Below are 14,587 nucleotides of genomic sequence, written 5' to 3'. Positions count from 1 at the left end.
AGTGTTTTAAGTGGTGGTTGTATAGGGATTCACAGTGTGTGCTTTAAATCCCTTCTAAACTAATCCTCAGATCTGTTCTGTGACTTATTTGAGGCTTCAACAAAATCAATGTTACTCACAGGAAAAAGTTTATGCTGAACAAATGAAGCCCGTATAATATTAGAATATGCATATGATCAAGGACTTTAAAGTTCATCATGTATGACAATTTCTGTTTCAGTAGGTGCAGCAATTAATAAATGTCCACATCTCCTTTTTTTTTTTTTCTCAAAATACATTTAATTTGTTGCACATTATGCAACTAGAAATTATCCAGACTCTGTACTGGTTTATTAGCTAATTTATACTTCATAATCAAATGTTAGCCTCATTTTCCCAGATGTCAGGTTTTACGTTTTACAGGATGTCAGTCTATTCATAATACTGTATAACTTACACTTTCAATTAATCTGACTTCCTCTCTTGTAAGTTATTCTAAGGCTGACAATAAAATTTGAAATTCACATTTTCATTTCTAGCACTGCTGAAGCAGTTTTGAGGCAGTGTGGCTAAAGTCAGCAGTCTAAACATCAGCTGTTCTTAGTTTGAAGCTTGTTTTATATTTTTCATTTTGCCACCCAATATTTTCAAATGGTTTATTCAAAAACTCCCAGATACACCACAAGAAGGGATCTACTTAGGTTTGAAAGACAGTCAATAAACTCCCCAGCACACCTGGACTAAGTTTCTTCTCTGTCAAAACCGAAACCCTCCTGAAACTAACTGATTTCCAGAGCATTTAGTTCTTTGTAACAAAAATATTGCCCAGTTGTCGTCCCAAATGGTCAGAAAACCATGATACCAATATTTATCATCAGCTCTTTATTACTTCAGCTTATAGAAATTGCCTGCAAAATCACTCATCAGTGTTTGAAAGAAGAGATATTCAAATAATAGCCATATGCTCTACCAATGAGGTTTTAGTCAATAATCCTCAACAGACAAAAATTGTTTCTTCATACAGTTTATAAAATATCACATGGCCATGGCTCTTCCTGGCTTTAAAAATAGGAATAGAATAAAAAAACTGCAGATGGCCTAAGAGATCTTTATTTACCATGCAGCTTCCCTTTTATCTTTTATAATATGCTTCATAGTGAATAATGAAGCATGTCGTAGAAGGGACTTATTTTTGTCACGATTCTGTGATACTGAAAATGTTATTTGTCACTTGTAATAAATGTAGTTCTAGTGCTTCTGTTAAATGTGAGTTTCCTGAGAAAATATGCAAGAAGTCCTCTCTTTTCAGTGGAGTAGGATTTCATTTCATAATCTAAGATGTGCATGTGTGTTCTTAAATTCCATGTGGCTGACTGAACTTTATTTATTTTAGAGGTACCATTCTTCTCTCCTGCTTTAAGGAGTTATTTCCATAATTGGTTGCCACTAAATGTAATGGGAAACAGAGAACTTAAAATTAACTAAAAAAGGTTTTATTTGGATTGCTTTTGCGTATCCTTATGACTAACTGAAGTAAAAGTTGCAGATCTTTTACATGATTACTTACCCTAAAATTACATGCCCTAAAGTATCTTCTGTAGATACCATTTGTAAAATATAGATTATGCTTCAAAGGGATTTTACAAGATGTATTCAGGCATATCAAAATGTGTTTCTGTTGATATTTCCAATGGTTTTCATTAGGGAAAGTCTTCCCCTTCAAACATTACTGAAATGAAAAGTGAGCCTTGAAAGATGCTAGCAGTATGACAGATGCTATTTGTAGCTCTGGAAATACAGTTGTCACTGCAGGAGATCTCCTGCACTGAAGACCCACAGGAGTCCATAACCAAGGGTGAATGAATTAATCTTCCAACACATCTCATAAAAAATAGCCTCTATTTAATAGCAATAGAAACAGTTGAATTTCTTTGGTAATTTTATGACCTTTCTCTACACAAATCTTTGGTTTACTTTATTTCTATTTTAGCTCTGCAAACCCTTGCAAAGGGTGCTGGTATTTAGTCTCCTTGATTTTGTTTGGTTTTATTGATTGGTTTTTACTCATTTATTCCAGATCTGCTTTATGGTTTTGAATGTTTGAGAAACTCCACTTGTCAACTCCAAGCTGGCAGGCTGGCTGTTCTTTCTTACTGACACACCATAGTTACTCATGCTTTTTCTGAAATTTGCTTCTCTAATCTAGAACACAACCTGTATTTTTGTTCAGTCATTCCCAATTAATGCTCCAGTAAATATCTGTCTTTTCTTTCCTTTGCATTTTCTGTCTTTGCAGAAGAAGGAAATAGTTAATTTTCTGGAAGGCTTGGTAATAATATGACACAGCTTGACACAGACAGCTTAGAGAAACAGAGGAAGATTGAGACAGTGTGCCACAGAGCAGGTGTGACTCTGTGTATTAATTTCTCTAAGGCACTTGCAACTACCTCTGTTCAAATGCAAGATGTACACAGGGACCTGCACGAAAGCCCTGGCTCTGAACCCTGAGAAGAGGTTGGGATTAGAGCTTTTAGCTGAAACCTGTTTGAATTTCAGATCCCTCAATTTGGGAGGGCTCAAATGACAGTGAGAGGCAAAGCTTGAGTTGAACCCCTTCAAGATGTATTTGAGTGCAGTCAAGTTTGGTCTGTCACAGCCTGTACCAGTATATTTTATACAGCTAATAAGGGGCACCAAGTTTATAAGGCCTGCTAAGACTATTTTCAGATGTGTTACAAACTCTGGGAAGGAAATGAGTTTATCCCACAGCCATTTTCTACATCAGCTTCTGCATTATTATAAACCATTTCAAAATGGGGGTTTCATAGCATTAACTTTGCATTGCTTAAGTCCCCCACAGCTCTTTACTGATGTCTAGGGTATAACAATAGCAAAAGAGCTAATTCATGTTGTTTTAGCAAGTTTTAAAGTTAATATCAAAATAATACAGTATGCTTCAGATTCATGAACTCTATAGTCCTCAGCTCAAACGTGTTGCCTAACAAGTATCTTAAGCAGACTGACATGAAAATGAGTGATTTCTGGGATATCACAGATATTGAAAGAACCATACAGAAGACAACATTAACTTGTTACTGACAAAATAGGAAAAACAGACTTTAAAATCTATTATGTTTTGAATCTTTTATTATTTGTGTCATTAGAGATGGTAGCCTGGTTAATTTAGAGTTGTCAGATGAAATCATGATTTGGCCTTTTTAAAGAGCAGGCTAAGGGTTGATGTGATGTAGTTTGACAATTTCAGGTAATAGCAATTTTGTTCTGCTCCAAAAAAGTTGATCTAAAATTAAAAGTACATTTACCTACCTTGATAACTGTTCATTTGGCTCCCTTTTTCAACAGCATCAAACAAATTGGTCATCTTTGCATTTAACGGCCTTCACAGTTTGCTTCTGCCTGCTTTTTCACATCACTGCTGCCCTTACCACAACCCTTATTGCCCATCAGTCCCAATTTTCTCCCTTCTCTCATGCAATCTTTATTCATGAAAATTGTAAATAGTAAAAATCTGCAAAGCTAGTATGCTGTGTTCCTTCAAATCCGGCCTTAAAACTCACCTCAGTTGTGATGCCTGTAAACTGCCAAGGAGAAGCTAAGCAGCTGGTGTGCTGTGATCACTGCTTATTATGCTAATTGTCTGCATGAAACAGTGGGAGTGAAGCATCAAACACCCCTCTGCTGCATGTCCCACTGTCCTTCGGAAGCTGTGGGGGAGGCTGTGTCTGTCTTTGGAGGTACACATTGTTCTTTCCTTAGCTCCTCAGTCTAATAGGGTAATGCAACCAAGGTCTAATACAGCATGAGAAATTAATTTTTAGCAGAGGATTGCCAACATGATGGGTGTGAAAGCCTCTCACCTCCCCTGAACTGGGAAGAGCCACAGGTGTCCAAATGCAAATCAGAATTTGGTATGAGGTTTTAAGAGATTTGTCCCCAGAACATGTAGATTTCCCGTCTCTGCTTCTATATATAAGACTGGCAAATTGTCTTTTAAGGAAGTAGCCCTATGTGGATTTTCTTCTTTTCCAGACTTTCACAAAAACCCAAGGCTTTATATCTTGGAGTTTAACAAACCTTAATAAAAAAAACAGTAAACTTCTTTGCTGCAAATGAAACCAGGTCATTTATTTTATGTAGATGATAAATACACTTATTTGTTTTTCTTACAGACACACGGAATCCTGAATAAACAAAGAGAAGAGAGCTAAGAACACAGTCTGTATTGTGAATAGTAAGTGAATGTTATTTGTACTTCCATTTTTGTATTTTTCCTGTTTGCAGTTCTTTTAACAAGTGTAAGAAATTAGTACAGCGAGCATTTCTGCCTTTTATCCAACTCAGTTTCATTTCACAAGAGTAGGTTATTATTAATCCTATAATCACCTTAGGTAAGAAGCCCAGATAATCCGTGCAATGTATCTGTATCACTGCCCATACAGAAAATATTGTTATTGCCTTTTTCTTCTCAGTCAAAGTGAATTGTAATGCTAGAAGGTATCAAGATAAAATAGCATTACACTAACATTGGCTCACACCTGAAATTTTGCAGAAGAGTAGTTAAGTTTTGGATCAATACAGACAGATTATGTTGGGTGGGGACATGAGCACAAGAATGTTATGGTTATGATTTATCACTTAATCACTGATAAGTTGTTCTGAACTGCACTGGTCAGAGCTGTGCTGTTCACTTCCCAGTATGACCAATTGCCTGCAAGCTTACAATGCATGGCATCATTGTCCATTAAGACAACGAGCTATGAAAATAAGCCATGTTTGTGGTGTGGATGCTATTATCGATGTTGTCCTCTGGAAAATATCTCAGGTTCCTGGTGAAGTACCAGTTGTGATACAGCAGAGAACAGACACTGCTTTTATTGCCAGTCCTAAGTAATATGCCCTGGGAAAAGTAACAGTGTATATTGTTGTACTACATTACTGGGTAACAGAAGGTGGCAATATCCTTTAAGAACCAAAGTAGATAAATGTGTGCTAAGACATTTCTATTAACAGTTCAAACATAACAGTTCCTCTGTGTTACATGCTAATAGAGCCTGATTCTTTGTGGGAGAAGATTGTGGACAGTATGTAACATACTGAGAATATATGCTGTTCAGCACTATTCTACTTTCAGACCATATGGTTGACACTATATTATGCAGGAGAATTGAAAAAATGTATTGTCATTCATGAAATCCCTATTCATTTAGCCAAACTGATGTATGGAACAGTCTAGATTTGGGTATAAATAAATCTTGGAATTTTTTTTGGCACGCATTAAAAATTAAATGCTTTAGTGGGAAAATATATATATATATTTATAAACCTCAGAAGCTAAAAAATGTCTAGTGTCTCTCTGGGCAACCAAGATCAGCGATATGTTTTAATGTTACATTTAATCAGTCGTCATGAAAGGAAATATGTGACATTTCACTGAATCTGAGGGCAACATGTTTGAAAAGCTGGTGCTGTATATGTATGACTATTTATACAATGTACCAAACTGTGCTACCAGTAGGCATTTTTTAGCTTATAATGAAGCATTAGGAGGAAACAAAAAACAAACAAACAACAACAAAAAAAAAAGTTTAAAGATCCCTGTCAAAACTCACCTATTTCTCTTAGCTTTCCATTGCTTCTTCTGTCAATCATACTTTCTTTCCATTCTTTCTGCTTTTTCCCTGTCACATCTTGTGGTCTATATTCCCTACATGTGTCACATCTCTCTTCTTATGTCTTTCCAGTCCTATACCTATATACCTAACCTGCTCCAACTTCATAGTTTTTCCTCGCATCTCCCAATCAGTGCCATCTCGTCTTCGTATTTGCAGAGCTGCCTTGCAGTATGTTCCCAATCTTTGGAAAATTTTGAGCTTGCTATTTCTACTATAAAACAGATACTTTACAGACCTAGAACATTACAGGTGTTACCAATAAATAATGTACTGAATAATACCATATACCTATACATTTTGTGAAGGCTTGCAATATATTGTACTATGAATCAGCTCTAACATTTTTTATTTGTGAAAGATATGGTGAAAGTTTGGAAAGTTGTTTAACACATGGTATACCTTCAAACAAACCAGTTATGCTGTTCTCCAGGATCAGAAGTCTTGGTAGCAGTTGACTGACAGTAACATACATGTATATAAATATTAGTAATTCCAAGCAATTCATTTAACTCAAATGATGTATGCATACAAAAAATCCTAGAGCCGTGATAGACCTGTTTGTAGAAAGCAAATTTCATTATTGCAAGCACTCTGACTCTTTACTAATATTCCTCTGTCAAGTGGCCAGAACTCACAGGCAGCTGTTTCAGAATAGTGTGGATTTATTTGTGCACAGTGAGAAAAAATTAATCAACTATTATTGGTACTCCATCACATACAAATTCTCTCTTCTGCTAGCAGAATAGGTTGATGGAACCTTTTCATATTGTCCATCAGTTAATTTTATCAGTCATGGTATTATGATTATAAACTACAAATGACCTAACAATGAATATATAATTATAGAAATGAAACTGTACAGTGGTTATTTAACATTTTTAATGTGTAATTTATTTAACAGTCTCTTTGGAATATACATGGGAAATTGGAATAATAAAACAGAAAGAAAATTACTTTTAAATTTCATCCATCATTAGTGAGAAGCAATGTTACTAGCTTGAATCATGCTATACATTGCTCCGTGTGGGAAGGTTCATGTGCGCTACCTTTGGGCCTGCTTAAAACATCCTTGTAAACATTGTTATTCATACACTAAGCTATGTCATTCTTCTGACACTGAGATCAATTAATTGTGCATCCTTGTTTTAAAGGGTTTTTCTTGACTGTTTTCTTGAATTAAAAACTAAATTTCCAAATACCCATTGCTGAATACAAAAGTATTAGATTTCAGATATAGGAAGAAGATAAAATTAATATTAGTTCTTATTAAGAAAATGATAGAATAAAAAAATGGAATGTGAATTATATTTAGTGGGTTTTAATAGTTTTATTTTAAATGCAAGGGTCTTTGTCTGTCATTTGGCTTTGATGCTGCAAGAGGTGAGTCTTTTTTGGAGGGGAAAAATCTCACAGTGTGTTCCACAGAAAGCATTTGTTGACCTCATGTATTTAGCAGCAATCAAATTTCATCTGCTACATGCTCTGTTTTTTCTTATAATTGACATCTTTGGTGGCTGCTGGTTAATGGCAGCTTCTTCACTATTCTTGGGCAATAAAGAGAAGTTTGGGTAATGTGGCATGGATTAGGAGACTACATGGCTGAAGAACTAATGCAAGGCAGGCCCAGCCTGGCTGCATTTGGCTGCCATTGGGTGAGGCAAGGCCTGGCCTGCCCACAGTGATTGCATGGGCGATTTGACTCCAGTATGTGGAGGGGAACTAACTTAGCATTAGCTCATGAGCATGTAATATTACCATTGTTTACCCTAATATCTATTTCAAAAGATTTTATATTTTATATAAAATAAAAACGGCTTTTATATTTTACCATTTTCCATACTATATCCAGAGGTATGTAATGTACCAGAGACAAAGTAGCTAAATGAAGGTTCCTTGGTTTTGGAAGGGTCAGTTCTGTAAAAGTTGAATTTATGAGCCTTCGAAAGGAAATGAGCCTATGGTTTCTGAATGTTCTCTGCTAATCACAATAATCTTCCCTTACATTACAGTTTCAATCTTTCATTGCAATGCAATAATCTGGAAGCAGCATAGAGGTGCCCTCATTCCCCGTGCTCCCAGGTTTTCTCATTGCCCATTAAAATTCATGTGCATATACTGTAGGCTTGGATAAAAGAGTTCATTTGACTGTTCACACTACCTGAATTCTTTAATGAGGTCTTCCCCTAAATTAGTTTCACTTCTCAATTTTATTTTTTTTTCCACGGTGGAAGTATGAACTTCTGGCAAAGTGTATAGTAATATTTGCATAGTGTAAGGATTTTTTATTATTATTTTGTCTTGGTTACAATGTTAAGACTATTCAGAGTAGTATATTCTCTGTGACTCATCTGCTTACAAAATTTGGTGCCTCAAAAACTCATTTTTCTTTCTTTTTTTTTTTTTTATTGATAGTGTATTACAGCCACAGCTTTGCATTTTTTAATGTGAGATCTCTGACACGGATTTAGATTCTGTAGTGCTTTGAGGTATGCTAGTTATGCAACCTAATTTTGCAAAATGGCTCTGTGTATGTACTTCCCTGGGGCTTCAGTTTAGTTGTCATTTATCATTTTAGCACTGTGAGTGATTACTCTCTACTATTTAATTCGTCTTCCGCAGCTTCTCAGCTTTTTCTTCAATTGGTAAACACATAGTTTTCTAGACACATTTTCAAATGATGTGTTTTCCAAGTGCCCCAGAAGTCATGTAATCTTATTTTTCTCAGCTAGGAGTTGAACCATTTAAATAAATTATTGGCTCATATTGTGTCTATTACTTGGAAGTTTTGCATTTCAAATCTGTGTTGCATTTTTCATTTTTCAATGTCACTGTATTTATCTATTCTGAAATATGTGTATTTACTAACTGTATCTCTGTCCTTCAAAAAAACAGCAAAGTAAATGAGCACCTTTTTTAAGTGTAGGAGCCAAAAGCTTGGGCAGATGCTACTGCAGTAGACTTTAGCCACCTTTGCATGTTAGGTTTCAAATGCAAAGTCTTTGCTAGCTTAATTTGCTTGTTGGAATTTCACAAGACAGCTCCAACGAACGCTTTGTTTCTCATCTTGTGTACTGTATTTCTGTACCATAATTTGCTATTTTTAAACATTACATAGAATATCAACATGGCTATGATTTAAATCAGGTTCTTTAAGATTCACATTCAGCTTTTAATTTAAAAAAATTGCATTAAGTCATACTGTGTATACACATGGTGGCAGTTTTACACAATTACTATGGCAACTTCCAAGTATCTACTATAATGAACAGCTTCTGTGATCCACATGTCAAATAAGTTTTACCTTTAAATTTTCCTTTCTCACATAGTTTTATTTTGATCATTTGATCTTATTTTTTATTTTTTTACTATTTAGTCACCAGCTATACTTAAGAGTTGTGATTAAAATCTCTTAGTAGGCAGAATTATACTGCCAACATCAGCAAAGCCGCACTATGATGACACAATTGCTGCTGTAGTTCTGTCTTCAAGTGCAGTCAAACAAAATTAGTAGAGATCTGGTGTTGTATGCTTCTGGGGGACAGTTTGGCATTCTTTTTTTTGTGACAGAACTTTAATCAATACTTATCTTTTGCTTGTAATTCTTACTGTCTTTGCACAAACCCCTTCTAAAGACTACCAGGTTAGCTTTGGTAATTCATGGTAGGTGAATTCCAACCCATGTTTTGTAGAACATCAGAGATAGCCTGTTCTGTCACTGTTCTTGTAGTGAGTTAGCTTTGACAAGGAACGAAAAGGATATTGTTTCTTGTCAACTCACCTATTTGGCATTTATGATTAACTCAAAAAATAGCTAATACAATACCGGTGATAACATACAGAAAAGTTAAAGTGATTCCCACCCATGGAGTTTGTACTAGCCAAATAACATTATTTGGCAGTTCTGGATCCTCTCCAAGTGTGGTTTTGTTCTTCAGTGATGATTTTGTTTCCTTCTTTTAAAGTTTCACGCAGTAAATCTTATTTTGAAGACATATAGCCGTCATAAACATCACATTTTGACAGCTTTTCTTGTGAATGAAACTCATTCAAGTCAGTCTATCCAGAAATAAAAAGATGCATCTTAGACCTGTTTACAATGATATCTTTAAGTTACTAGTATATTGACAGTATTTTTCTCAGAATATGTGAAGAGAAGAATAATAGGAAATTCAGTTACTTTCCTATGTTAACAAAAATGTTTTTCAAATCCATTACCAAAGTCAGCATATCGGTTTTAGTAAAATACATGATATACACTTGATAGAATTTATACCAGATTAAAAATGTATTTTATGATAGTAATCTTACGTATTTATCTTGCTAGCTGAAGTGTATGAACATTTGCTTTGAATTTTTCTTTTTGCAATAAATACTTTTGAAAAAATACTAGTAAAATTCAAAATTAAGTGATATGAAAAGCATTATTCCTTGTTTTAGTCATGTGAAATTAAGATAGTGTTGTGTGTTTTTTTTTGTTTGTTTTTTGGTTGGTTGGTTGGTTGGGTTTGTTTTGTGTTTTTTGTTTTTTGTTTCTTTTTGAGATTTTGTTGCATAACACTACATCTAAAATTTAGGAGTGCACTGTAATATATAGAATATATTGGTAGTAGAACTGTAATGTGCATCTGCTGCTGTAGTTTCAATTTTGAACGGTAAGCTAAAGAGGCAAGGATGTGGTTTTCCTGGAAGAGGAGCCTCCGTACAAGGGTTTTTACAGCAAACTTGGTTAATATATTTACTGCTTGTGACTTTTGTAGCTACGTTAATAAATGCAACAATGATTTGAGCTGAAGGCATATGTTTTTGAGTATTGTGGTTATAACGCACATAACATATAGTTCATGTTCCCAGTCTTAACCACTAAAAAGCTTTAGTTAAGTCATTAGGCCATTCAGATTGTTTCTAAATGAGCTATATATTTGGGAGTTTTCCTCATTATTGCCTTATTTCCATGACCGTGCTTCAGTTTCTCCAAAATTTAAAGGTTAAGAAGTGTATTTTTAATTGAAAGTTGAGATTTTTATGCAATCACATGGATCCAGAAGTTGGAGCTTCTAGGAATAACTCCCAAAGACTTATTGCAAAGTCTGGCAATCCTGTGTAAAATGCATGATAGCCTGGAGGTCTCTGCTAGTACTGTACAGCAGTACACTTTGATCTTTCCAATAATAGGCCTCCCAATACCTTTTCATTTCTAAGAGAAATAGTGCCCAGGCTGCTCTTATACCATAAGTCTATTTCACCCATACTTATAAGTTGTGATGGCAAGTGAGAACATTTGTTTTAGAAAGAAGGATGAGGAGAAAAAATGAGTAAGATGTCATTTAGATTGTACAACCTTAGCCGTTCTTAATGGGATTTTATTCTTAAAATTTGTCACCATGTTTGAATCTTTAGTTTAAATGAAATGCTTAACATCAACAGAGTTTATTTAAAGATCTAATTTCACTTCAGGGAAAATAATTTTAGGAACTTTAATCTGCATTAAACTATTAGTTATTTAACCACTAGCTATTTAACTGGTAATAGTTTATCCTGCAGATAACAATGATTCCTTTTGGAGAGTTATGCTCTATTGGGCAAATATGCATTGAGGGAGGTTTTAAAGGGAATTACATCTAAACTTTATAATTATGTACTTAGACATTTCTTAAGGAGAATAGAAGCCATGGCCATTCATACATAAAGTGGTATATTCTTCAGAAAGATCTAAATGTTTGCAGAACGCAGCTATTTTTGTAACAAGGAATTGTTATGTCTCAGATGCTATATAACTATCATTTTTGTATTTTTCTCTGAAATTTGCCTATTTGCAGCCTCAGTGTCTGGAGCTATGACCTGTCATTATAGACATTCTAGTTGCACTATGGAACCAGTCCACACTCCAGTCCTTAATGGACTAGTTCTATATCCATTTAAAAATAATAGTAAACTCTGAAAGAATTTGAAACCAGACTGCCTTTTAAGAAACAGTTGCTCAAAAGAAAGTAGGTTATATATAACGTCTATGATACCATCATTAGCACACAAAAATGTTGCAAGCTTTCTGTACAATTTTCACCTGTATTTTAAAGGCTGTTTCATTCCTAAGTAATATTTGTTGTTTATATTTGATAATCTGCTGAGTACGATCATTATAAAAAAGATGGAGAGCAACTTTTTGCTCAATCAGAGCTAATGATAGGACAAAGGGCAATGGTTTTCAACTAGAAGAGAGGAGATTTAGGTTTGAGGTTAGAAAGAAATTTTTTCCTCAGTGGATGTTGAGGCACTGGAACAGGTTGCCCAGAGAAGTTGTGGATGCCTCATCCCTGGAGGTGTTCAAGGCTACGTTGGACAAGACTCTGGGCAACCTGATGTAGTGGGTGCCCATGGCAGGGGGGTTGGAACTAGATGATCTTTGGGGTCCATTCCAACCCAATCCATTCTATGATTCTATGATCTTTAAGGGGCCTTCCAACACAAGCCATTCTATTATTCTATGATTATACTGAATCATGGCTAGATTTCCACATGTGCTAATTGCCCTTGAAGCTAAATCAGTGACTTCAAGCATGTGGAAAGCTGTGCAGTGCTATCCAGCCCCATCATGGATCTTACACAATGGCTTTCACAGCTCTCTGACATTCAAGAAGCATGACAGCTGTACTTTCTGGTTTTATTGAGGGCTGTCCTTTGTAGTTGATCAACAGAGAGACTACAGCTTGCCCCATCTATTTGTGGCAGTACTAGCAGGGATCACAAAATCATAGAATTGTCTAGGTTGGAAGAGACCTAAGATCATTGAGTCCAACTTCTGACCTAACACTAACAGGTGCTCCACTAAACCATATCACTAAGTTCAACATCTAAATGTCTTTTAAAGACCTCCAGGGATGGTGACTCCACCACTTCCCTGGGCAGCCCATTCCAATGCCTCACAACCCTCTCAGTAAAGAAATTCTTCCTAATATCCAGCCTAAAACACCCCTGGTGCAACTTTAGCCCGTTCCCCCTCGTCCTGTCACCAGGCATGTGGGAGAACAGACCAACCCCCACCTCGCTACAGCCTCCTTTAATGTACTCATAAAGAGCGATAAGGTCACCCCTGAGCCTCCTTTTCTCCAGGCTGAACAAACCCAGCTCCCTCAGCCACTCCTCATAGGACTTGTTCTCCAGACCCCTCACCAGCTTCATCGCCCTTCTCTGGACTCTTTCGAGCACCTCGATGTCCTTCTTGTAGCGAGTGGCCCAAAACTGAACACAACACTCGAGGTGCGGCCTCACCACAGTCAAGTACAGGGGGACGATCACTTCCCTAGACCTGCTGGCCACACTGCTTCTTATACAAGCCAGGATGCTGTTGGCCTTCTTGGCCACCTGAGCACACTGCTGGCTCATATTCAGCCGACTGTCAACCAATACTCCCAGGTCCTTCTCCACCAGGCAGTTTTCCAACCACTCATCTCCCAGTCTGTAGCTCTGTGCTGTGGATCATACCACTGTCCTGAATATTAAAGCCCTATCCTGAACTAGAGGGAAGGGGGTTTGTACTTCTCAGGAATTTTTTGGTGTGATTGCCAGAATTTCCTTTTTCATTAACTTGTTTCTCTTTTGTGTCACATTTTAACTATGTTTTTCCAAAAAAGAGCTTCAGTTAACTAACTTTTAGTTAATTTGAGCATTCTTTTTCCCATGACATTTTGCTTCACAGCTTGAGGAGTCTTATGTAGAAAAAAGTACTTATGCCATTGAAAAACTCAGATGTCTGATACTGAAATTTTCCAAGGATATTAGCTAGTGGACCTGTAGAATTTGCTTAAGCCTCATGAGTCTCTTTCCTTTTAAAACTGAATGTGGTGGCACATAACTGTCCAGGGGGATTGGAATTCACTCCTGCAGCAAATCTGCTAGTATTTCTACTGCCATGAAATGAATGAGCCAATGAGCATCCAAGTATTGCAAAGACCTTGAAGAACTACAGATGTATGTACTGCTATTACTTGTTGTTACTCTTTCAGATGCAGAGGTTGTTCTGAATATTGATTTGTCTAGTAGTGCATGCTTCCTAAAGATGCCATCATGTTGGTCTGTTCAATAAATGTGTTCATCAGTACCTGATTATTTTTGAAGGATGTTAAAAGAAACTGAGATTATATCTGTTGTTGAATAAATGTTAAATAACTATAAACAACTATTTATTTTTTCTAGTGTTTTATGAACTTGAAAATGCCCATGTAAGACAGTGAACAAATCCTACAAACATCAGACTTTCTTGCTTCATTTTTTACCCATATAAACTCTCTGCCTTCCTTACTCATTCTCCTGGGAAAACTCAGCAGACTTTACATGCCTGAATTGTGGGAAGAGGAAATTTCTGGTATAATATCCTAATCTGCTACCTGGTGCTATAACATCAAGTCCCATATCGTTTCTGATTGTCCTTTTGCCTTTCATTTTTCTTTATATTCCCTTTGCGGCTGTATTATTTGCAGCTCTGTCTGAATCTTTATTCCCCTTCTAGAACTACCTTGGCCATAGTCTTCTGGAAAAGATCCCTCATTTCCCAGTGTCACCTAATTTGTCTTTTCATAGTTTCCATAGTCCTTTATCTTCTTATAACAGGGATAAAATAAGGCTTCTTTCACCTGACATCTGCTGGAGTGCAGTGGGGAAGCTGTGACTGACCTTGCAAAGAGGTACTCAAGCTGGGCCAGTACCTGTTCATGTAGCTGTGTAACTAGGCAGAGAGATAGCAGTTGCTTTTTATATATGCCTTCCTTCCTTCTGGTGCTCTTACTGTCATGCTATAGAACAGTAAGGGAACACGGGGTTTCTATTGACTCCAAGTGTTTCTTTCTTTGACGTAATCCCAGAGTTCTTTGGACATTTCTCTATCACCATCATCAAACTGTCTTTGTAGCTTTGTTTCTGCA

The 14,587-nt window shown here is 36.2% G+C and overlaps 1 protein-coding gene across 6 annotated transcripts in view; it reads left to right on the top strand.

Annotated features, from left to right (window-relative positions):
* The window catches only part of SYT1 (synaptotagmin 1), a 357,603-nt gene that overhangs the window by 120,525 nt on the left and 222,491 nt on the right, over positions 1–14,587 (top strand). For all 6 annotated transcript variants that reach the window (XM_068669113.1, XM_068669116.1, XM_068669110.1 and 3 more), the window contains one exon: positions 4,170–4,231. The gene's annotated coding sequence lies outside the window, so the exon portion shown is untranslated. The remainder of the gene's footprint in view (positions 1–4,169; positions 4,232–14,587) is intronic.

This window comes from Anas acuta, chromosome 1, assembly GCF_963932015.1.
Source record: "Anas acuta chromosome 1, bAnaAcu1.1, whole genome shotgun sequence".
Classification (NCBI taxonomy): Eukaryota; Metazoa; Chordata; class Aves; order Anseriformes; family Anatidae; genus Anas; species Anas acuta.
The sequence above is the reverse complement of the archived record's forward strand: the minus strand, read 5'-3'. Positions and strand labels throughout refer to the sequence as shown.